Genomic DNA, 24,056 nt, shown 5'->3' with positions numbered 1-24,056 from the left:
CATGAGGTACAACACTTAATGACAGTCATAGGGAACAAATAAGCAATCAAATCATATTAGGAAACAGTCAATATAAATCTTAAGGATACCAGCAACAAGGATAGTCGTACATTATGAATGGAAGGAAGCCTGGTGTTCAATATAAGGAAAATGCTCATTTAAAAGATGATCATTATCATGTATTACTATTTTGTATAAGAAAATGGAGTTGGTGTTGTTTCTAAAAAGGTAAATGCTTGATATGTCAAATGGAACAATTATAAGCTGTTTCAAAATTACTTGCATATAGCAGCTAACAGCTAAGAACCACAAGCCTATAGCCTGAATGCCAGCTGAAACCACAAGCAGAGGAAGTGCAAACATAACAACAGAGCTTATGCTAGCAAGGAAGGAGTTGGTGAACTTGTTAAAATTCTTTGACCAAAGGTGGGAGGCTTTTAGAAGAATTGAGCAGGATGCTGTGTCAAAAACAGGAGGGGAAAATGACCTTGTGTAAGGGGATAAAAGCTTCTGAATGCTTTGTTCCGTGTCCACTTTCTGTGCACCCGTGTTTGCAAATACGTGAATAAACTTCTTTGCTGCTTTCAAGTTGTTTCGGCTAGTTCATATGCGAACATGCGCTGTTTGTAAGACCGGTGTCCAGGAAGGGAATAGGGAGAAGAACCTTCTGACCTAAGGGAGCCACGGATCCAGCCACTCCTGCGAACTTCAAAGGCGAGAAAGAGGGCGAGGCTTTCCTCCGTTTGTAGCCCCAAATCCAGCCTGCCTTCCCCCCTCCCCGATTTAAGTCCTGTATCATCTAGCCTCCCTACGCGTGTGACGAAGGAGCGGCACCCACGAAGCTCTTTTTTTTTTTTTTTAAAGGAAAAGATGCCACCAGACGCCTTCCGATGCTTAGGCCTCCCCCCCACCACCATCCGTCCGTCCGTCCTGAACCAGAGTCCCCGTCTTTCAGCGGAGGCTCCCCGACCTTCTTCGCACTTCCTACGCATCGCAGATGCAGCCTCGGCTTGTGCAGCGCGCTTTTCAGCTGCAGCTCTGGCTCTGGCTACGAAGAGTTGCCGCCAAGCTCCCTCTGCAGGCCGGAAATGGAAGGTCCAGTCTATCAAGCCCGTGTCTATCATCGGGGGCTCCTTGGTGAGGAGACAGGGACTCGGGAGCGGGCGGGAAATTGTGGCGGGAGCGATTGGCGGTTGCTCTCCTCAGGCGCCGAAGCCCCGAGTCAACCGAGCCCCATTTCTGCCCCTCCTGGAAACCGGGATATTAGGGGACATGGTGGTGGTGGGAGGGTAACTCTTCTTGGGCTTCTTTTGTCTATCCTCGAGCAGGAAAGCCGATGGAGACCCAGAAGTCTCCGGATACGGAGGCAGCCGAAGTCCCTGCCGCCCTTCATGAGGGGAATGGAGGGGGCTCCGGGGAAAGGAGCCGCCCGAAAGGCCTCCCCGAGGGCGCCCTCAGCCCAGAGATCCACAGCTGCCGCTTCCGCGCTCTCGATGGCTGCCGCCAGGAGGCCGAGGGGCCCCGGGAGCTTTGCAGCCACCTGCACCGGCTGTGCCGTCAGTGGCTGCGGCTGGAAAGGAGCAGCAAAGCGGAGATGCTGGACCTGGTGGTGCTGGAGCAGCTGCTGGCCCTGCTGCCCGCGGAGATGGCGAGCTGGGTGAGGGAGTGCGGGGCCGAGAGCTGTTCCCAGGCGGTGGCCCTGTTAAATGTGTTCAAGGATCGTGCCCAATAACTCCATAAGCAGGTATTCTTTAAATCAGATATTGTTTATTAATTAAGCATCTTATCATTGCAGGTACAAGTCTGGAACTGGAGCAGGACCGCATAGCTGAACCTTAAGTACCCCCTGGGCGTGGCTAAGGTAAGGAGGGGTTATTGGGTTAGGGTGGACCTTGGGGGCTGGCTTGTCCAGCCCCCCTGCCTCTAGCCCTGGGTCAGAGGCAAGGCATTTATTCCTGACAAAACCCCCTCTAAATGCCTGGCCGAGGTGTCCTTGTGTGGTGCATACCTGAGGTGTCTTTTTCAGGAGGACACCTAATTTTGATGTTAGGTACGTGTGCTGCTTATTTTGCAATGGTTTGGTTAGAATGTCCGCTGTTTGTTCTTCTGTATCACAATGTACAACTCTTATGAACCCTATGCTTGCGAACTGTCTAACGTGTTTGTATTTTATATCGATATGTCTCGATCTTTGACCCACTGCTTCAGCCTTAGATATTTCCATGGCGGCTTTATTGTCCTCGTGCATGATAATAGGATAGTTCAGTTCGGCCCATATGTCTGATAGCAGGTCATCAAACCAGACCAGGTTGTTGGCGGCCTTGGACAAACAAATATATTCGGCCTCTGTTGTTGATGTGGCTACCAGATCCTGCTTACCTGTGTACCAATGTACTGGGCTGTTGTTTAAAAAGAATACGTAACCTGAAGTACTCTTTCTGCATTTCACATCCCCAGCCCAGTCAGCATCTGCATAGCACGTGAGTGTGGGTGTTGTGGTGTTCTTGGGTTCTAGTGATAGGCAAGTATCTGAACTCTGTTTTAGGTACCTCAGTACCCTCTTGATGGCTTCCCAGTGGTACACAGTGGGCTTACCTACATGTCGTGACAGTAAGTTGACTGGCAGTGCGATGTCTGGTCTGGTCCAGTTCGCAATGTATAATAGGGAGCCTATGGTGGATCTCTATAATGTGTTGTCCTTGAACGCCTCAGCCTCATTATACATGTCCTTCAAGAAGTCCGGTTGCATTGGCGTTTCACACCCCTTGGCGTTTGTCATGTTGCACTTATGTATAAGTTCCAAAATCTTGTCCTTCTGTGACAGTTGGAAACCTCTGTCTGTTCTTGTGATTTGTACCCCCAAATATTTATCTACCTTACCCAGTATCTTTAGTGTAAAATGTTTTCCTAGCTCATTGGCGAAGTCATTACATTTGCTAGACTTGTCACCGATATACAATATATCGTCCACGTATATTAAAACATACTCGAGGGAACTGTCTGACTTCTTGGTGAAGAAGCAGTTGTCGGCCGAGGTGGCTGAGAATCCCATAGACTTCAATGTCTTGGACAGGCACTCGTACCAACGTTTCCCTGACTGTTTGAGTCCATACAGGCTCCGGTTTAGGATCCAGGTTTCTCCCTTCCTGGTGTTTTGGCTAGGTGGCGCTCTCACATATATCTCTTTATCGAGCTCGGCGTGCAGATAAGCGGTTTGCACGTCGAATTGATGTACTTCTAACCCAAGTAGTGATGCAATAACCAGCGCACATTTTACGCTTTCAGCCCTGACTGTGGGGGAGTACGTTTCCGTGTAATCATCAGGGTATTTTTGGGCGAACCCCTGTGCCACCAGCCTAGCCTTGTAGAGTGCTTTGTTTCCCTCTAGTGTTTTGATTTTGTAGACCCACCTGGTGCCTATGGCCGTTCTCCTCAGTGTAAGGAACGTCTGTCAGACTGGGGTATGGACTCCACTATGCAGCATATGACCGAGTCTGCGAATTTAAATAACTCCGCCCTCTCCTGGTTGAGCCCCAGTGTTTCGACTCGGTCCTATGCTGGACAGTCGTGTCTCCTGGATCCAGTCTGTTTTTTGGCATTTTCGCTGAATTTTCACTCTTTTCATCTTATACTCAGCACTTTTTCAATTGGACATTTTTTTTTTCTCTTTTTTACTCTTCTACTATCGGCGGCGCGAAGGGTCCTTACTCGAGACCGCCGGCAGCCGCCGCAGCAGCTGGGGGCTGCGGGCCGACAGCCCCTGAGGGGTGTGAGCTCTAAGTCTCCCCCTCCGTCTCCCCTTTACCATCGGGAGACGCTCGGCTGCATTGTAACGGCGTTTGCCTAGCAGCTTGGTCGGCGCGATCTTTTTGGCGGGCTTTTTCAATCGGCGCCATTTTCCAGCCGCCTTGACAGCCCTCGGCTAGCGGCTCCTCAGCAGCGCCAACGGAACCTTCAGCTCTTCACCAGCCACCTGGCCTCTGAATCGCCGGCTGCCCTAGCATCGGAGGAGCTCCAGCTACAGATAAGTGGGCGATTTCATTTCTACTAGCGCCCCGTCAGGCACTTATCGGCCCCTTTTTAAGATGGCAGACGCCATCAATCAGCGCTCCTCAGCCTCCCGGTCCCGTCATCGTCACTCCAGTGATCCGGGGGAGGGGACCAGCAAGCAGGGGCGCAGAGGCAAAGCGCCCTCCAAGGGATCGGCATCCTCTTCAGGCCAGGCTATTAAACCCACCAGGGAGGAACTTCGTCGGCACAGAGCCCTAGAGAAGGTGGCTCTTAGGGCTCAACAGCACGCTTCCATTTTGCCTGGCTCGTCAGCAAACCTCCCATCCAGGCCTTCCATTCAGCCCAGGGACCGTTCTGATAGAGAGCTTTCCCCTGATCGCCCTTCATCTCGAGGACCTACTCCATCTGAGGCTGATCAGGTTTTTCAAACCCTCCCAGAGCCCCCGGATGCCCCTACTCCTGCTCAGCTAGGGGACAGGGAACCAGGCCCCTCTGACCCATCATCAGGATCAGGAACTTCTCAGACTCTCGCAGGCAGTTTTTCTCAACCAGAACCCCATGCTGCCTTGGAAGCCATCATTGCCAGGGCCATCCAACAGGGCCTCTCTCAGGGGTTACAACAGGGCCTCTTCCCTTCTCCGGCCTCCATGGCTAGATCACAATCTCGCCTAGTCCACTCGGGAGCCACTGAAGTCCTCCAGACTTCTCCTGATCCCTCTGTCCAGGGTTCCCTGTCAGATGAGGAAGATTCCAGGGAGCTAACCCTCTCCGACGACGAGGGCCTAGCTCCGGACCAGCCCGCCTTCGTTGGCCTATTCAGGCCCCAATTGTTTCGGTCTCTATTGTTCAAGGCCCTGGCGGTAACCAGACTGGGATTCCGCCGACCCGGCTTCATCCATGTTTACTGAACCAACCGTTGAACCGGAGCTCATCCCAGCACCCAAACTTTTCACAGACGTTGTTCAACGTCAATGGGCCTTGCCCGGTTCAGCCCCGGCACCTAATGGCCTGGACAAACAGTTATACCAGACTGCTCCTGCTCTTTCTGACCTTTTGCAGGTTCCTCCAGTGGACGGCCCCATTGCAGCCTTGGCCTCTCCATCCCGGCTTCCTAGCTCCCCGGAGGAGTCTCTTCGGCCCGAGGACAGACGGGCTGAGAAGACCCTCATCAAGGCCCATCAATCAGCAGCGTGGGCGGTCAAAACAGCTACCGCTGCTTCCTTCTTTAACCGAGCCTCTCTGCTCTGGTTAAAACAATTACAGGACAGGCTTCCACCGTCTGACACTCGTACGCACCAGGATTTAAACAAAATAGTCGCCGCACTAGAGTACTCCGCAGACGCCACATTGAACTCTGCACGGTTCTCAGCCAAGTCTATCGGCTCTACGGTAACTTCGCGTCGGCTTTTGTGGCTCCGCCAATGGCAGGCGGACGCCAAGAGCAAGTGGCAACTCGCGTCTTCACCCTACTCCTCCTCTTCTCTCTTCGGTCCCCCTCTGGAACCTCTCCTAGTGGAAACCAGAGATCACCGCAAGATCCTTCCATCTGTTTCCCGTCGTTCCAATCCTCGTTTCTCTCCCTACAACCGTCCTCAGTCCTTTCGTGCTCAAGACTCCGGCGCCTACCAGCCTCGTTTTCAACGCTCCTTTCAAACCCAGCCTCACCAGGACTCACAGGTTAGACAGGGCAATAGGTCCTTCCAGAAACGTCCCTTTCGAGGAGGCGGGGCAGATCTTTCCGACGATCCAAGTGAGGGTGTCTCGGAGACGCCTATTGGTGGTCGGTTGGCCCTTTTTGCCACTCAATGGGCTTCTTCGACATCTGACTCTTGGGTCATTCGCACGGTCCAGGTGGGTCTCTCTCTAGAGTTCTCCTCCCTACCCCCCCCGTTTTATTTCTTGCCCTGTCTCCAGGGACAGGACGAGGAGATCTCTCGTTTCTCAGGCCATCTCCCATTTAATTGATATCAAGGCCATCCAAAGGGTTCCGCCCGACCAGCGTGGCCTGGGGTTTTACTCTCGTTTGTTTATTGTTCGCAAGTCTTCCAGGGGGTGGAGGGCCATTCTCGATTTGAAGGCCCTTAACCGTTACCTAGTGTATCGTAGGTTTAAGATGCACACTCTCCATACTATTTTAGAAACCATCCGCCCAGGGGACTTCCTGTCTTCCATAGACTTAACGGAGGCTTACCTCCACGTCCCCATACACCCGGATTTCCGTAAATATCTTCGGTTTCATTACCGGGGACGTCACTATCAATATTCTGCTCTCCCCTTCGGCCTTTCCTCTGCTCCCAGAGTATTCTCTAAGATCATGGCTGCTCTGGTGGCATACATCCGCTCCTCCCCCATAAGAATCCAGTTTTACCTCGATGATATTCTGGTTCAATCCTCCTCCTTCGAGGAAGCCCAAAAAGATTTGAATACCTCCATCCAAATTCTCCAATCACACGGTTTCTCTATAAACTGGGCCAAAAGTCACCTAGTCCCATCCACCTCTATCCAACATTTGGGGGCGGTCATCAATTCGGTAGCGTGTACAGTCTCCCTCTCATCGGAACGCCAGGACAGCCTACGTTCCCTCGCTCTACGCTGTATTGCTGACCAATCCACGTCTCTACTCAGTCTATCTTGTCTCTTGGGCAAGATGGTCTCTGCATATGACATAGTGCCGTGGGCCGTCTCCACAGTAGGGAATTACAATGGTTCCTGCTCCCTCACCAACAGAATCAATCTAGTGCTTCTCTCCTCAGAGTAAACCTAACACCTCCAGTCATCTCTTCCCTCCGGTGGTGGACGTCCTCGGCCTTGTCAGGAGCTTGCTTCTTCAGGGAACCAACACGCCTGATAGTCACCACGGACGCAAGCCTCCAGGGCTGGGGGGCTCACCTGGAGCATCGCCTCACTCAAGGTCAGTGGTCCCAATCTGAACAGCTCCTTCCTATTAATCTCCTAGAACTGAGAGCTATTCGTCTGGCCTTGCTCCATTTTCGGGACTTTATTGAATCTCGTGATGTCCTTGTCCTTACGGACAACGTTACAGCTAAGGCTCACGTTAATAGACTAGGGGGTACTCATTCTCGGGCTCTCATGGATGAGGCTCTCCTTCTCGGTCTCTGGGCGGAATCTCACCTTCGCTCCCTCCGCGCAAACCACATTTCGGGGGAGGAGAATGCGCAAGCAGACGCCCTGAGCAGAGGTTGCCTGGACAACTCGGAGTGGAGCCTCCCTCCTTGTCTCTTCACAGAGATCACGAGGTGCTTCGGAACCCCCGAAGTGGACCTCTTCGCTTCGCAGACCAACCACCAAGTCCCGAGATACTTCTCAAGGTACTGGGATTCTGGGGCAGAAGCCATGGACGCTCTCCGCAGCTCTTGGCCTTCCGGCCTCTTATATGCCTTTCCTCCTTTCCCGTTGATCTCCAGAGTACTCAGGAAGGTTCTCCAAGAACGGGCGGAGATCATTGTCCTCGCGCCCCGCTGGCCCCGGAGACACTGGTACTCGGACTTACTCTCCCTATCTGTCGCTTGTCCTTGGTCCATTCCGGACGACCAGATTGTCCTAATCCAGGGGTCTCTTCAACACCCAGATCCGACTTGGTTCCACTTAACCGCGTGGAGGCTGAGCGGTTCCTCTTAGCAGAGGCCGGGGTTCCCACCTCTGTGATTGACATCATCCTAGCCTCCCGCAGGCCATCAACTAATAGGATCTACAACTCTACCTGGGCCTCGTTTGCCTCCTGGTGTCAGCGCTCTCACATCCACCCTCTTTCCGCCTCCATTCTGGACGTTTTATGCTTTCTCCTGGAAGGATTTGACGCAGGTCTATCTCCAAATACCCTCAGGAGGCAGGCCGCCGCCATTTCTACAGTTTTGACTTGCGGCTCGTCCTCTTCGATCTCATGACATCCCGTCTTTCAACAATTTCTGCGGGGACCCACAAATTTGAGACCTCCTCCCGTTCATCGATTCCCTACTTGGGACTTGAACAAGGTCCTCTCAGCTCTCACTTCCTCCCCCTTCGAACCTCTTCGAGACGTCTCGCTCCGTTTCTTGTCCTTCAAGGTCTCCTTCTTGGTCGCAATCACGTCAGCGCGCCGCATTTCGGAGCTGGCGGCTCTCTCGTCTCGAAGGGACCTCTGCATTTTCCACCACGACAAGGTCGTCCTCCGGCTGGACCCTTCCTTCATACCTAAAATAAATTCTCCCTTTCACCGCTCACAGGAGTTGGTCTTACCCAACTTCTGTCCTTCCCCTCAACACCACTTGGAACGAGCTTGGCATATGCTCGACGTACGTCGCGCCCTTAAGATATACCTGAGACGTACGGCCTCCTTTCGGAAGACAGAAGCCTTATTTGTCTCTTACCAACCCTCGTCTATTGGTACCAAGGCATCGGCCCCTATGCTGGGGCGTTGGATCCGTGCTACTATTTCTACAGCCTACCAAAGACAGTCTTTGCCTGTTCCTCACCGCATCACTGCCCACTCCACCAGGAGTGCGGCCACCTCTGCCGCATGGGCTACCCAAGCTACGCTGGAGGAAGTATGCAGAGCAGCCGCCTGGACGAGCATCTCTCCCTTTATCCGCCACTATCAGGTGGATTCATTTGCTTCCGCTGATGCAGCCTTCGGGCGGAGAGTCCTCCAGGCTGTTCACTCGGCATGAGGTAACAGGGCTCCTTTTCTTCCCTCCCAGTGGACATTCTGCTTTGGTATGTCCCCAGTCTGACAGACGTTCCTTACACTGAGGAGAATGGACGTTGGCCTTACCTGATACGTCCGTTCTCTCGTAGTAAGGAACGTCTGTCAGCCCCACCCTTCTGGTGTGCCCTGTTCCTGGTGGGGTGGGTGGTGTCCTTTTTACCTCTTCTTTATATTTTCCAGGAAGACACTACAGTCTGCGTCAGCGCCCTCGCCGAAACACTGGGGCTCAACCAGGAGAGGGCGGAGTTATTTAAATTCGCAGACTCGGTCATATGCTGCATAGTGGAGTCCATACCCCAGTCTGACAGACGTTCCTTACTACGAGAGAACGGACGTATCAGGTAAGGCCAACGTCCATTTTCCCTGTTGGGACTTTGGAGGGAGTGTATACGTTTAGTTCCCTCAGACTGTCCATTTCCCTCTCCATGGCTTGTTCCCACTTTCCTCATCTGGTAACTTCAGTACGTCCTCGTATGTATTGGGGGTTAGTTGGTTAGTGTGGAGGGATAACACATAGTCTCCTAACCTTTCTGGCTTTTTACCCCTGTTTGCCCTGATTGGCCTGTCGGGGGGTGTCTCTGTGTCGTGCATGTACCTAGCTTCTTTCTCTGTGAGTGAGTCCACTTTGATGTGTGGGTGGTTTTCTTTCCACCCCTTCACAGGTATTTCCTGTCTCTTGGGTTTGCTCTTTTCCTGCCCTGTACCCTTTCCTGTTTGGTGCTTTATCCCCCTTTGGTCATCCCCTGGTCCGTCCTTGCTAAGGGACACCTCGTTGAGGTGTATCTTGGACCAGTTGGCGTTTTCGTGAAAGACAGCTGTTCGTGATATCACAAAGTTGTTATTGCTGTCTATGAACCTATATCCCTTCGTCTCTGGTTCATACCCCATGAACCTCAGTCTTCTGGATACCCTGTCTCCCTTATGTCTCAATTGTTTGGGGATGTGCACATCTGCTGTGACCCCGAATATGTGTAAGTGTGACACCTGTGGTTTCCTTTGGTACATTAACTCGTATGGAGTTTTGTTTAGTACGCTGGTCCATAACCATAAGTGTAGTTCGAATAAATGAGTGCTTCTGACCAGAAATGCTGCCCTAGGCCGGCATCCTCTAGTGCGCACTTCATCATGGTCTGCAGTGTCCCGTTTTTTCGTTCTGCCACGCCATTTTGAAAGGCGGAAAATGGAGAAGTCGTGTAGTGGACTATCCCGCGTGTCTTTAGCCATTGTGAGAAGTCGCTTGATAAAAATTCAGACCCCCGGTCTGTCATTATTTGCCTGATCTTGGTGTCATGTTGTGTCTCCACCCTTGCGTAGAATTCCTTAAATTTTTGGAATACTTCGCTCTTGTGTTTTAGCGTGTATACGAAGCCGTAGCGGCTGAAATCATCCACTATGGTCAGGAAGTACCTCTTCCTATATTTGATGGAGGGTCTTAGTGGTCCCACTAGATCCATATGTATGAGTTGGAATATAGAATTGCTTGTGCGTACTGACTTTTTGGGCCTAGGTTTGGTTTTTAATTTAGAGCTCTTACAAATAGAACACTCGAGATAGTTCTCACAATCCTTTATTTTTACACCTTCAGAGCATTCCATCATTTTCTGCACCACAGGGAAACTAATGTGTCCTAGTCTTCTGTGTAGCAGGTGGGCACAGTTGTCATGCATTGGCTTACCTATTGCTGGCTTTCCTCCCCTGGGAGTCCCCTGTTTACTTGTGTCATCGGTGGTGTGTGCGTGACTAACTCCCTCTACTTCTCCACTTGTGTGGTCTGGGTTGTCGGGTTTGACCTTCTGGTGATTGTTTACCTCTGGCTGCTTGTCCCTGACTGGTTGGAAGAATGGCAGTTCCCCACTGATTACTACTTTCCCTATTCTTTTGCCCCCTCTAGTTACCTGTGCCTTTCCTTCCTTGAATGTCACCTCAACATTGTTATTCTTGCTTAGTTTTAGGGTGGCAAGAATGTTATAGGGTATATTAGGTACTAATAGTACTCCTTGCACTACTCCTATCCCTGGCACGTATGCGTTGCCTTTGCCTGTTACTTGCACATTGTTCTGGTTAGCCACTTTTATAATAAAACTTTCATCTGTGAATGAGGTTAGTAAGTTACGGTCATAAGTGGTATGGTTTGTGGCCCCTGAGTCCAACAGCCATGTGCTTTCCTCCCTGTCCTGGCCTATGTGTCGCTCTTGATCTCCTATGCCATACAGTGATCCGGTCTGGCTTTCCCTGGAACTATCCCTGTGGTTTCTCCTGTCCCTGGGCTAGGGGAATCCCTACGCCTGTGTCTGTCTTCTGGCGAGCGTCCACTAGTGTGCCTTGCCCTTTGTTCTGGTCTGTCCCTTCTATGTGACCTGTCCCTGTCCCCTGTGTTTCTGGGACAGTCCCTTTTGTAATGGTTCCTTGACCCGCACAAGTAGCACTCTATGGTACTGTAGTTCTTGCCCTGTGGCTCGGCCTTTCTGCTGGGCCTTTGCTCTCTGCGGCTTAGTAAACGGTCTTTCCTGATACTGTCTTCAGCTATTAGTTTACTTGTTAGTAGTTCCAGTGAGAGTTTCCCTGACCCTAGGTTGTCTATCTGAGTGATAAATGTGTCCCAACTGGGGTCTAAAGAATTTACAATGATGCTTATCATGGTCCTCTCACTTATGACCTCCCCCCTTTGTGTCAGCTGAGCTCTGTTGGTGTTTAGTGACAATAGGTGCTCGCTCATTGGGGTCCCTGCTTTATGTTTGGTGGCATAGAATTCCCTGGATAACCTGGTGGTGCTAGCTACGCTTTGACAGTAGAATAGTTTGTGCATCCTTTGTATTACCTCCAGAGCAGTCAAGTGGTGGTTAATGCTGGGGTAAATACTGGGGGTAATGCTGGCAATGACAATGCAGTATGCTTTATGGTGGATGCAATCTAATTCAAAAGTCCAGGGTTTTTCTGGGGGGTCTATGACTAGGGATAATAGATCTTCCTTTAGCAGGGTGACCTGGAGTTGCTGGTTCCAGTCCAGGAAATTCTCCCCATCTAGTCTTAGTTTTGGAAAGTCACTTGGCAAAGTCCCTGAATTGTAAGTTAAATTACTTACATTATGTCGCTGTCCATGGTTCCTCACATAAGGATACTCACAATAAGGCAGAGGAACGACTGTGTCAAGTCTGAACTGACTTGTCTCTATGTGCTTGCGTCGGTGTAGCTCTATGTCTTGTTTCGTTTCTCTTACAGGGATGCATTGCGCATGCGTGAGGTTCATTTCTCCCCAGCCGCCGTGGAGTGAGGAGCTCGTCCCTGCAGCTCCCGGGTGAAGGCCCCAACCTTCCGGATGGGCCTCCGGTTCCTTCTTGGTCGGCCTCACTTGCTCGGGATCGTCGCGGATCGTCGTCTGGAGCCTCGGGAAGCGGTGAGGATCATCGGTGGATGTCGGAAATCTTGTTGGGGCCGCGAATGGTCCCGGGTGGCCCGGCCTTGTGTGGGTGTCGCCTCCGGGTGTCGGGCCGAGTCCCCTGCCCGCCGATGGACGTCCCCTGCCTGCGGATGGCCCCGTGGGCCATGGATCTGGTCCCAGTCGTCGGTCCGGTGAGTAGTCCCATCGCCTTCGGTGTCCCGTTTTTAAGGGGAGGCTCCATGGGAGCTCTGGGTGGCCCTGGGTCCATGCGGAAGCGGTCAGTTCCCCAGGGTGGGTGCCAGTGTCAGCCCTCTTCGCGCTAGGGTCCCCTTTGCGTTTTGGCCTAGCACCGGGGTGCGTGTTCGGTAGTTTCATTTTATCCCCCAGGGCCGCGGTGATTAGTTCGATGGCTTGGTTGACTTCGGGCTCGGTAGGCGAGCCTGTAGGTTTTGGCTTTGGGCTTTCTTGTTTTTTGTATTTTTTGTAGTGGTTTTGGTCGGCTACTTTGGGGTAGGCCCCGATTCCCGCCATGAGATTTAAATCTTGGGAATCCATTGGTGGGTGGTCGGCCATTTTTGATGACGCCGCCTCCCAAGATGGCCACCGTAAAAAGGGCGCGAAGTCTCCTTCGGCCTTTTCGGTGGGTTTTTGGTGGGGGAAGTCCTCCCTTACCGCATCTTCGTCGCTGTAGTCGGATTCGTCTTCATCTTCCTCACTCGCTGCTTCGCAGCCTTTGACCAGGCTTCGGAGTTCCGCGATGAGGTCGGTGTTGCTTTGTGACGAATCTATCAGCTCTAGAAGTTTTATCTTTATGTCGTGTTTTTCTTCTTTTGAGGTCTCGTGCTTCTTCCACCCCTTGTCGCTTCTAGCCGGGGTGCTTGGGTGGTGGAGTAGGCCGCTCGTCTCTGGTGCCTCTCCTTGCGTGGTTTCGGGTTGGGCAGGTCGTTCTGCCATCTTCTTGGTGAATGCTCTGGTATTCACCCTGTCTGTCGTGGTCCTTTGCATGTTGTGGAGTATTAGGGTGGGCTATCAAACCATCCTCTGCTACCATATTGTTAAATGTGTTCAAGGATCGTGCCCAATAACTCCATAAGCAGGTATTCTTTAAATCAGATATTGTTTATTAATTAAGCATCTTATCATTGCAGGTACAAGTCTGGAACTGGAGCAGGACCGCATGGCTGACCCTTAAGTACCCCCTGGGCGTGGCTAGGGTAAGGAGGGGTTATTGGGTTAGGGTGGACCTTGGGGGCTGGCTTGTCCAGCCCCCCTGCCTCTAGCCTTGGGTCAGAGGCAAGGCATTTATTCCTGACAGGCCCTGGCCGAAGGCTTCCTGCTCAGCCAAGCCCAGAGGGAAGAGCCGCCAAAGGGGCAGCAGGTGGGGAGGGGAGGGTCTCATCCTGGCAACTCCTGGGGAGGGAAGATATGACTCACCAGTCAGAAATTGCACAGAGTCATTAAGTGAAGCAACAAGCAGTTTATTGTACAATACCTTCTTGCAAGAGCGGGTGGCTAGCAATGTAGGCACACCCTAAAATAGATTTCAACAGCATTTTTGTTAAGTGTTTCCAAGGATCCAGCCCAATAATTCCAATACAAGTTAAGGTTGAATCAAAAGCATTTATTTACATATTACTTATCTCTTGCAGGTGAACATCTGGATTGCCCCGGGACTCCTGGACAGAGATTTATATACCTGGGAGGCGGAGTCAAGGTAAGGAGGGGTCAAGGGAAGGGCTAGGTGGGGTGGATGGTGTTAACCCTTGCCCTGCCATGGGAACACAATGTTAATCATTTACTTGTAACAATTTTATTCCCTCAGCCCAAAATTCATTTCTTAGTAATGGTCCCTAAAAATGTATAATACCTGCAAAAGCAACATTTAGCTATTATTGCTTTTCTTACAGGACAGATTCAGGGATCCATCTGTCTGCAAGAATTCACAGAGATTAAGAACGTGTCTGGATCTCTTAATATTTGGAGAACGGATTTCTTCTGGAGGCAAATGCTTCTGTTTCTTCTTGGAGAGAATTCCCTGGGATGAAGGATAAATTCAAGCCTGTTTCAACTTCCCAAGCCCCTCGGCCAGAACTCCTAGTCCAACTCTCTCTCTCTTATAATATAGAACTCAGTCCTGCAAAGGGGAGAACTTACCAAAAACTTTGCAAAATGGTAGAGTCCAGCAGTTGTTTTTGGAGGACACATCAGAGTCTTTTTAAAGGGTGCCAGGAACAGCTTCTCCTACTTAAGCAATAGTTACCTCAAGTCTTCTGCTTTTTGGTTCTAAGTAGAGCAACCCTTGTAGATAGAATAGTCCTGTACAAAATAATGTACACAATAGAAGAAACTAAGTTTCTGCAGAGACAATCAAGAAAGGACACTTTGTGTATCATTACAGTGATCACTAGGCTTCCTACCTAGTAGATTGAAGATTAAGTACACATCATCACTAGTATTCGAAGAAGAAAGATAAGAGAAAGACAAAAGGAGTAATGCAATTACAGACCACCGGTTCCTTGAAACAGTTTGCTCAGCTATTAAATTGATATTTCTCTTTCTCCTTATCCTCCCCATGTTATCCACATGTGGCCCTTTACATTTTGATGTTCTGTTACCTAATTTCTAGCCAAATAAAAATAAGCATTTGTACTATGTGAATTGCCTGTAGTACAGAGCCTCCTTTATATAAGCCCTATAATACCACAATAGTAAGAGAAAGCAAATGTACGTTTCTTCTGAGTGCAGTAGAGTTCCAGCTCCAAATCATGAGCTGCTTTTAACACCAAATGTTAAGTCTGTGCACTTGAACACGGTGTCCTCCAAAAAGGTCTTGCTGAGTCAAGATTGTTCTGGAGATGCAAATGAGATGCTGACAACCTTGTATTACGAAAAGTAATTTATTTGTTGAAATATCTTAATATTTCTACATTTTTAAAATATTATTTAATACTTTTCAGAAGAGTGCTGAAAAATACATAGAATTGAAACCAGAAAATTGAAACAGCAGGAATAAGATTAAAAATATGAGGGACAAACCTCTAAGTCAACACTAAGTGGCTGCAACAATAATATATATTAAAAATTTTTGAGGACTGTTGAAAACTAGTTTATAAATGAAAGCCTTGATTTCTAATAATAGGAATCGGATTAAAAAATCAAGATTAAAAAAAATCATACAGGAATTCTATGAAGGATATTGGTAGTTTCTAAACATGATACAAGTATAAATAAAATGAATAAAAATACTTTATGTATGCTTGCATATCCACTTAAAAATGTATTATAGGAAGGGCAAACGCCTAAATCAATACTAAGTTGCTGCAACAATAAGTGTTGGTCAAGTGACTTGGGATTTCCAGGCTCATTGCCAACATTTGAAATAGCTCAGGAAAGAATTTCCCAGTGGATGTGTCCTGTTTTCTCAGGAACTTGGTCAACAAAGCAGATGAGCCTAGGGAATTCTGCTCCCTGAAACTTCCTTGTTAGGTTATTCTGGCCCAGTGGGAAGCTCTTCAATGATGGCTGTGTTATCATTCTACAACCTGGATGCACCTAAGCTATGATTTCTGCAGCTACAGCTTCTCAGCCCCAAGGATTCTGTAGACATGCAGACATAAATCTGCCCTGCTAGAAAATGTCCATCTGTCCATCACAAACCTGTTTTCTGTAGTCAGAGAGAAGACTTAGAAGACTTTCCTGGTTTGCCTTCTGAAGAAATTTTTCTTTCTCTTTCTAGGGATCTGGTCCCTTTGAGGAAGTGGCTGTGGACTTCAGGAGGAGGAATGGATGCTGCTGGATTCTGTCCAGAAGGCCTTGTGCATGGAAGTCATCCGGGAGTTTTCCACGGATATGGCTGCCCTGGGTAAGGCTAGGTTTTGCTCTGGGTTCCCTTCATTTTTTTCAGTGGGAGGTGAACAGGGAAGGAGTTTGTACTTAGTGGCATCTCTATAAGGCAGTGGCAGAAATACCATTGATTTGGGAAATGTCTAAAAGCTTCATGGAAGTGATTGGGCAGATTGACCGATCAACACCTAAGCTTTAATATGTTTCCTGGCTGAAAAATTATTTGTATACCATCAGAATCTACTAAATAACAGTTAGCAATCATCACATCCTAGCTGAGTGTGGGTGGTGCCAAATCTGGAATGCAGATTAGCATGTTTGGGTTTTTTTTGAAAAAAAAATTATTTTAAAACAAAAACCAAAAAATAAAACCATCATCATTCCAACAATTACAGACTGTGTCGAGCAGATAATATTCTCTTGTGCATAATTCCATTTCTAAAATACCATTTTATAACAGTAGCTTATGTCTCTTATATATAAAAAAACTTCACATATTTTATCTTTATATCAACCTCATAGTTCATAATTCATCTCCATGATTTATTGTCAATCCATTGGTAAAACAAATCCCATATCAAATAATATTGTTTATCTTCCTGTTCTCTAATTTCAAATGTCAGCACATTCCATAATTTTCTTAATAACCTCATCATCAGTAGATAACTTCTCTCCTTTCCAATTTTTAGCAAATACAATTCTAGCCACTGTTAAAACATTCACAATTAGATATTGCAATTCTCTATTATGTTTCTGGTAAAATCCCCAATAAAAATATCTCTGGTTTAAAGTCAATGTGTTTCTTTATCATTTTTTCCAACCACGTGTGTATTTTAGTCCAATATCTCTCAGCTTCTACACATGTCCACCACATATGGTAATATGATCCTGGAATCTGATGACATTTCCAACATTTCTCCGATTTGTTCTTGAACATTCTGGCTATCCTTGTCAGGGGTAGATGCCATCTGTAAAACATCTTATACAAATTCTCCTTATATGCTGTAGACATTGTCATTTTATAATTCTGTGACCACAATTTGTGCCATTTCTCTAAATCAATACCATGACCAAAGTTTTTCCCCCATGCTATCATTGACTCTTTAACTTGCTCTTCTTCCAATTTTACCTCTAAGAAGTATCTATATAATTTTTAATCACAGTCATCAGAATCCATTAAAATCTTATCTAAATTAGTCATGACATTGTAAAAACCTTCTTGTTTAAAATCTTCATATCTAGAACATATTTGCCAATAAGAAAACCAATCCATCTTAAATCCTTGTTCTTCTAATTCTTGCTTTGTTTTAAGTTCACCCTTTTCATTCATTAATTCACTATATCTAACAATTTGTTCCCTTCTGAATACTACAGGATATGAAAATGCTTCAATTGTAGATACCCAGACTGGAATTTTCAAATAATGTTGTTTTTTAATCATCTCCCAATTCAATAACAGAGCCTCACGTATGTAGTGTCTTCTAAAATACCCCTGTATTTTTGTTCCTTTATATCATAAAAAAGCATGCCACCCATCAACAAATCATGTCCTTCTAAATTCAATAATCTAATATTTCTCAAAGTTATCCATTCTTTAATCCACATCAGGCTTGTTGCTTGGTAGTAAAGTTCCCAATTAGGTAAATCAAAGCCTCCCCTCATTCTAGCATCTTGTAACAACTTTAATTTTATCCTCGCCTTCTTTCCCTGCCAAATATATTTCAACACCATTTTATTCAAGTCTTCAAAGAAATCTTTCCCCAATTTAATTGGAATTGTCTGAAATAAATATAAAAGTCTAGGCACCAAGGGCCTGGTGGCTCAGCAGACTAAAAAGCATTGTGATTAACACCAGCTGTCTGCAATTACTGTAAGTTTGAATCTCACCAGGCTCAAGGTTGACTCAGCCTTCCATCCTTTCTAAGGTAGGTAAAATGAGGACCCAATTTGTGGGGGCAATAAGCTGACTTTGTATAAATATACAAAAGTATGAAGGCTATTACTTAACGCATTGTAAGCCGCCCTGAGTCTCCAGAGAAGGGCGGCATATAAATCAAATAAAAAATAAAAAAATAATATTCATCTTAATAGTTGATATCCTACCAATCAAGGAAAGCTGCAAATTTCCCCATTTTACCAAGTCTGTCCCTATTTGTTGCTTAAGTTTATTATAATTATTTTCTTTAAGTGTACTGCATCTCGCTGTCAAATATATCCCCAAATATTTGACCTTATTTGTAACTTGCATCTTGGACATCTCCATCAGTCCATCTTTTTGCTTTGTCAACATATTTTTAGTCAAAATCTTGGTTTTATCTTTATTAATTTTCAAACCAGCTACTTTCCCAAATTCTCCAATATTCTCTAACAATTCATTTATTGATGTTAGTGGTTCTTCAATAATAAATACCAAGTCATCGGCAAATACTTGCAATTTGTATTCTTCTCTTCGAATTCCCATACCTTTTATATCTTTTTCTTCCCTAATATTTCTATTTAAGACTTCTAATGTCAATATAAACAACAGTGGGGACAGTAGACATCCTTGTCTAGTACCTTTTTCTATCTCGATTAAATCAGTCAATTCTCCATTTATCATTACTTTTGCCATTTGCTTGTGATATATAGCTTCTATTGCCTGTATAAATTTTCTGCTGAAGCCTATCTGTTCCATTTGAAGCAACATAAATCGCCAGTTCACGTTATCAAAGGCTTTTTGTGCGTCTAAAAATATCAAAGCCATCTGTTTTTCAGGATGAGCTTCTAGTATTCCAAAGTATCCAAAATTATTCTAATATTATCTCTAATCTGTCTTTTTGGAAGAAATCCATTTTGATCTGAGTCTTTGAAATTATTTAAATATCTTTTAAGTCTTTCTGCCAATATTGAAGCAAAAATTTTGTAATCTGAATTCAGCAGGGATATAGGTCTATAGTTTTTGATTTGTTGTGGGTCAGTATCTTCTTTATGGATCAGGGTAATATATGCCTCAGTCCATGACTTGGGTATTTTCTTCTTCATCATCACTTCATTCATAACTTCTTATAATGGGAGACTTAAAGATTCTTGTAATGTCGTATAATATTCTGCAGGCAAGCCATCTGGCCCTGGTGCCTTTCCATTCTTTTGTTTCTTAATTGCTTCTATTAACTCCATCATCGTTATATTTCCCTCTAACATCTCCTCAATATCTTTGGGAATTCGAGGCAAGTTTGCTTTTTGTAGATATCTTGTCACATTTTCCTCCTCTATCTTTTCTCTCTCATAAAGTTGTCTATAATATTCCTGTATTATCTTTCCCATCTCTTTATTTCCAAATTTACTTAGCCCTTGATCATCAATTAATTGTGTTATTTTTCTTGATTTTCTTTCTTTTTTCAGTTTATATGCTAACCATCTTCCTGGTTTGTTCGCATTCTCAAAATAGTTTTGCTTGGTGCTTCTAATTTTTTGGGCTAATTCTTCTTTCTCCAGTAAGTCCATTTTATGCTTTATAGTATCCATTTTCACTTTAACATCTTTTTTATGTGGACATTTCTGGAGTTCTTTTTCAAATCTCTTATAATCATCTTCCAATATTTTGTATGTTTGCCTTTTCTTCAAGTTCCTCTTCCTTGTATAGTCCATTATTAAACCTCTTGCATAGGCCTTCATCGTGTCCCAAAGATTTTGTGTCGATTAGCATGTTTTTGAGTGGGGGTGACTATATGTCCTTCACCATTCTGTATGCTAACCAAATTTATTTTCTTTTTTTTTCAAGTTGATGATGGGCTGAAGGAAGAATGACAAGAAGACTAGGTTGAAACCACTCGAAACAGGAAAATGTTAAGTAGAGGTGATGTTTGGGCATCAGGGGGACACAAAAAGGCAAGAGAGATCCACTCAGAATGAGTCATCCCCTTCTCTTCCTATTGGAATCACTAGCTTCCTGTCCCAGCAAGACCCAGAAGGAAAGAAAAGGAAAAATATGGAAAAAAAGAGAAAAATCAATTTGATTTACATTAATATGGCAGAAGCCAGACTAAAGGAAAACTGTATAGGTCTAGACAGTATGGAAAATATGTCAAAAATGATTTTGCCCTTACTTTACCTAAGAAATTGTGTAAGAAACACAAACCACATAACGCTGCAAAATCTGGCAGGGATTCCAGTCGGAGCAGATAGATGAACTGTGCTTCAGGTGTGAAAAGAGTTTTGGTAGCAAGAGTAAACTTAATCTCCACCAGACGATCTACACTGGTGGATCCACATAAATCTCTGGAATGTGGAAAGAGCTTTACTCGGAAAGGATATCTGAACTGTCATAAGAGATCCATACAGGGGATAAACCGTACAAATGCTTGGAGTTGGAAAGAGCTTTACTCAGAAAGGAAATCTCAATTCTCACGAAAGGGAATTCACACACGGAATAATCTGTTTAAATGCATGGAATGTGGAAAGAGCTTTGTTAAAAGTAGAAACCTTACTTGTCACCAAAAGATGCATACAAGAGAGAGACCATATAAATGTATAGAGTATGGAAGGACCTTTTTTGGTGACAGAGCTTACTTGTCATCAGATGATCCACTCTTTGGGGTTCAGCTGTCAAAACTGTCTCATGTCTGTTTCTTCACAGGTCAAGAGGGAGCTTTGCTTCCTTGGAACTTCCATTTTCTCTTTCTCTGGCCATGGTAAGCAAATTTGAGTTTGGGGGATATATGTGGGTTCCAGTGAGAATTAGTCAGGATTCAGGTAAACATTTCAAACCTGATTCCCTTCTAACCACTGCGGTGGCAGAGTGCTTAGAAGGCAGTGCTGCAGGCTACTTATGCTGACTGTCAGCAGTTCAATTCTCACTGACTCAAGGTTGACTCAGCCTTCCATCCTTCTGAGGTAGGTAAAATGAGGAGCCAGATTGTTGGGGCCAATAGGCTGACTCTGTAAACCGCTTAGAGAGGGCTGTAAAAGCACAATGAAGCAGTATATAAGTCTAAGTGCTATTGCTATCTACTTAATATGTAACCCTCCATCTTGAACTGCCCATCTCTGATCTGGACAGCTGAGGAATGAGGAGCAAGCTTATGAGTGGCAGCCCATTTGCCTCATTCAATGCTTGGATTCCCTGGGAATCCCCCCTCCAGGACCCCCTGAATAGGACCCAGAGCTCAGCATCCTCTCCTCATTCTCAATTTTGAGTTCAGGAGTACCCAATGCTGCCGTGTGCCAACTGATATAAGATTTCAGAGGGAAAATTTACAAAACAATCCAATCCAAGAACAGATATTCCTTCTGAACAAATTCTAAGAATATTCCCATATCAAGAGATGGGAACATTTTAAATCCAAAGTGTTCTTTATGTCTCCAATTTGTCTTATATTTGTCTCCTATTTGTTGTTTCAGGTGGATCCAGAGAGGCAGCATATTTTATTCTGCTCTTGGGCTTGGTGGTTCCAGGAAGTGGCCCTCTCCAGCCTTGAGGTCTGTTTGCAGCAGAATGATCCACCATCGCCCACCCCTCCGACTATCCAGCCACCCGTCCACCCCCTCCTTCTGGCTTCTCACAGGTCTGCATGCCCAGATCCAGCTGGTGCCTAAGGAGGTTTCTTCAGGACTCTCCCGGACACTCCACGGAACAAAGAGCAACGTCTTTATCAGAAGAGACTCAGCAAAAGGCCGGCCACGCTCCTACTTTCCTCTCTTCATATACAGGTCGTCCTTGAATAAAGACTAAGTCAATGACTGCCTTAGTGACCATTCAAAATTTCAATGGCACTGAAAAAAGGGAATTACGACTTACAGTAGTTGCAGGATCCTCACGGTCTCCTAATGAAAATTCAGATGCTTGAAAATGGACCCAAATTTATGACGGTTGTGGCACCCTGGGGCGACCAGGAGCCAGGGAAATGCGGGAGCCAGATTCACTGAACAACCGTGTTACTGAGGGGACCTCTTGGATGAGAAGTGAAACGTCTTCCAGGAAAAGCAAGAAAAGCCCAGTTGCCTCTTGAAAAAAGCACCTTTGGGACAACCCTCACCTGGATGGCTGGGAATCTTTGTAGACACTGAACCATGTTCCTAACATGACACCGATAGTGATTCACTTTACAACCGTGGCAAGAAAGCAAAACTCATTTAGCAACTAAATTTTTGGGCTCAATTGTGATCATACGTGGAGGACTACTTCTACACAGGAAATGTACATGCCTTTTTACTCCAATGTGTTTATACCCTCCCAAAATGAGCCATACAGGGATGCTCAGGGCTGCCTGATTTTGCATTGTAAAAGTCCAGAGCATTTAAAACTGGAGTCCCCTTGGCTTTGATTTTGCTATTAGAAATACTTTTCACCTGAAAAATGGTATTTTTTTTTTATAAGTCAGTTGAGTTGCTGAGAATTTAACTGACCTGAGGGCTTCCATCCATAGGAAATACTAATTGAATAATGTATTTTTCAATGTATTTTTACATTGAGGTTTCCTTTCACTTGAAATAAGGAAAACATTGACTACAAAATATAATAAATTCATATTCATATTTGATTATATTTGTAGAATATGATGAATAAATTTATATTTCTAACTGTAGGAAACTTTTTAAAATATCAAATAACAGACTCAGGATTATCATGAGGCAGATTGTATGAGAGCTCTTTGGGGGAACTAATTTTCAGCAGTTCTTCAATTAAATATTAAAAAATAAATAAAAGATCCCAATGGAGAAAATCTGCAGTCATTGAGCCACGTTCTGTCCATGAAAAAGTGCATTAATTTGTCTTTCTTAAGTTCACCATTAACAGCAGGAACTAACCTTTCTAAATAATCACAGAATTGGGGTCCTCCGAATCAGGTGTGTGTGGACACATACATGTGTATCTGTGTGTGTCTGTGTTTGGGAAAGGCTGTCGGTGGGTACAGAAGCCCCCTTGGATTCAGGCTAGGCAGGCTCCATCCCTGGTCTGGGAAGCCTGATCCGAGGAGACATTGGAGAGCCCTTCAAGGCGGTCCAGACAACAAACGGGAGAATGAATAGAAGCTCCATCTCTCACTGTAAGATGACAATACAGAATCTTTCTCCCTCCTCACCTTTTCCTCCCTGGGAAACAAGGGAGTTCTTTCGGAAACGCTTTCCTTGCACACACACACACACACACACACCCAAAGTCCTCTGGGGTGAGCAAGGTATCTCTTTCCTGAGGCTGCGGCTCTTCCCCGCCCTCCCCCCCCCCTCGGTCATTCCCAGGTCCCATCGCCCGCATCCCAACGCCTGTTTCCTAGACGCCTTTTCTCAGGGACTGAGAAACACGCCAGACTTTCAGTCAAGAAGATTCGGTCGATTGTCAGAGGGAAGGAACAACATCAGCCCCAATGGAAACGTCGCTTTCATCCATCATTTGACACTTAGCAGCCGAAAAAGCCTCGGATCTTCCCGCTGGGAGTTCAAAGTCGTAGAGGAGCAGCCTTCTTCCCGGGAAGCGATCGTAGCAGCCCCAATCACGTGTGTGTCTGTGTTGGGTGGGTGCAGTAGTAGTACTTACGCCGTTTCCTGTTCTACGCCTACGCAGTTCACAGTATCAGAGCGGGAGGACCGAGAGGAGAACTCAAGCGACGGGGCCACTCGGGGGTCGGGCGGATGGACGGACACAGAGCGAGTCTTCGGCGCCCAAAGATTGGCGTTGCATTCCTTCTCCCCCCGGGCGACAGCAGTGGCAGGAATCGGCGGGCGCATCCTTCCCAGGGAGAGGCTGGATAGGGACACCCCCGTCCCCCATGGCAGCCTGCTCTCTTACCGGCGTGCAGAAGCAGGGAGAGCTCCGGGGTGCTCGACCGGGGTTGGAGTCGGAGGAGGAGTAGCGGTAGCCGTGGAGTAAGGAGTAGAGGCAACGGGGATTCTGGATCCCTTCCGCTTCCATCCTCGCACCGCTTCACGGCTCCCCTGGACGGGCTGGCCGTTCCCCAGGTGGGGCTGCCCAGAGGGCGACGAACCTGGAGCAAAAGCAGTTGCAAAAGGCTCTGCCGCGCAGAGGAAACGTCAGCGAGCAGATGCGGTTCTTTTTGGGGCACTTTCCGTTGTGCACTTCCTGACCTGCCGCGCGGGACAAGGAGAAACGGAGCTGCCGGCACTTTTGGAAAGTCAGATTGG

At 46.7% G+C, this 24,056-nt stretch overlaps 1 long non-coding RNA gene across 1 annotated transcript; it reads left to right on the top strand.

Moving 5' to 3' along the window:
* The first annotated feature begins 13,428 nt into the window (after nucleotides 1-13,428).
* Nucleotides 13,429-22,639, top strand: LOC148115739 (uncharacterized). The gene is made up of 3 exons (XR_015731723.1): nucleotides 13,429-15,957; nucleotides 19,699-20,608; nucleotides 21,318-22,639. It is a non-coding gene; the product is annotated as an uncharacterized LOC148115739 (long non-coding RNA).
* The last annotated feature ends 1,417 nt before the right edge of the window (nucleotides 22,640-24,056 follow it).

This window comes from Pantherophis guttatus, chromosome 2 (assembly GCF_059756535.1).
Source record: "Pantherophis guttatus breed Tessera chromosome 2, ASM5975653v1, whole genome shotgun sequence".
In the NCBI taxonomy this organism is placed as follows: domain Eukaryota; kingdom Metazoa; phylum Chordata; class Lepidosauria; order Squamata; family Colubridae; genus Pantherophis; species Pantherophis guttatus.
Note: the sequence above shows the minus strand (reverse complement) of the source record. Positions and strands in the feature narration are given on the sequence as shown.